This window comes from Nicotiana tabacum, chromosome 22 (assembly GCF_000715075.1).
Source record: "Nicotiana tabacum cultivar K326 chromosome 22, ASM71507v2, whole genome shotgun sequence".
NCBI classification, from domain to species: Eukaryota; Viridiplantae; Streptophyta; class Magnoliopsida; order Solanales; family Solanaceae; genus Nicotiana; species Nicotiana tabacum.
In genome coordinates, this window is record NC_134101.1 from 159,474,284 (window position 1) to 159,475,829 (window position 1,546).

Below are 1,546 nucleotides of genomic sequence, written 5' to 3' on the forward strand. Positions count from 1 at the left end.
GTCGATATGTCCGAGTGGTTAAGGAGACAGACTTGAAATCTGTTGGGCTTCGCCCGCGCAGGTTCGAACCCTGCTGTCGACGAAATCCTTTTTTACCACTTGTCGTTTTTCTCTTGGTTCAGCGCCCTTTTTTGCCACCATTATAAACTTAACGCATTTACGTGATAGGTCTATTTCTTGTTGCAATTGGGTTTAAACTTTTGGATGTGGCTCTTTTGTCCTTTCTTGATCTCTACTGATGCTTATATTGAAGCGTCGTAATTGGTCCTCATTTTCTTCAAAGTTATCAAAGCTAAGCTAGCTGGTTAGATATTGTGCTTCTCTGTGTTGTCATAATCACACGTTTTCTAGCTTTTAAAGTGTGAAATTATGAATATAATTTTGTCGAAGACAAAACAGAAAAATGGAAGAAATCTACCGAAGTTATTTGATATTAGTTAATGATGTGTTACCAAAAGTTGGACTCTTATTACAGACGTAGTAATCATATAAAATTACTTATTGTCACAGACAATGCTACTGCTTTGTTTAATTTGGCTTAAAAGCGAACCGCGTCCTACGAAGCACACGATTTTCAATTAATGGCATCAAGTAACATATATTCTTCATTATTTTTGGACTAATCAATTGAATTTCTTTAAAACAACTTTTAAGTATATTAGCAGAAGAACAAGAACTTAATCAGGAGATGATGGCGCTCAAATTTATTATAGTTAATCTATAAGAGCTAGTTAGGACTGTTTGACCAAAAGATGTCAAAACCTTTTTGATTAAAACAATTAACAATAATGATGAGGTCAATCTTAGTCAAACATAATAAACCCTAGATCTGGAAATGAATTGGAAAGTAATGAATAAGATGAAACAAGAGCAAGCAATCTTCATTCATCGTTGTCTTTTCCTCTTTCATGATGCCAAAGAGGTCATCGATTTTACATCCTTTTTGGAAGAAAATAGAAGGAGAGAATGTAGAGAGAGAAAACCAAAAGAGCCCCCGCTATCTTTGGAGAATTCACCCATATATATAGTTCTGAGACCATGGCCACCTTCTCCGATCGGTATGCCCTTACGTTGTGGTCTTTTCGTCGTTACTTAAGTGTTGTCTTTTGACCCACTGTACACTATGGGTACTTAGACCGAAGTAGGTTGTGATGGTCCTCGCGGGGTTTTAACTGGGTCTGCTACTGTGGTCAGATTTTGACCCATACAGTTAGTCCCTCCGTCCGTCGGGGTCGTCTATTGGTGGGCCCGGCGGGCGGATTATGATTTTGAACACTTAGGAGAAATCTGATTGTTCGTGCCTTGGACGTAGTCTTTGGATCGAGGCACTGGGACGACGATACAACGGTGCCCTTGGAACCGTCGCGACCGTTCAAAATTGAAGCGTTTGTTCGATTTGAAACGCCGTTCGTGGCTGTTTTCATTATGACACACGTTTCCTGGTGATTGAACCGTTTTGTGCCTTTATCAGTTTCGATTAGCGACTCTTGGGTTTTCCGCTTGGGGAATTTATGTCCCTATAAATAAAGGAAATACATCATTCGAT

The 1,546-nt window shown here is 39.2% G+C and overlaps 1 non-coding gene across 1 annotated transcript; it reads left to right on the forward strand.

Moving 5' to 3' along the window:
• On the forward strand, window positions 1–82 carry TRNAS-UGA (transfer RNA serine (anticodon UGA)). Its single transcript has one exon. It is a non-coding gene; the product is annotated as a tRNA-Ser (tRNA).
• Window positions 83–1,546: the final 1,464 nt, after the last annotated feature.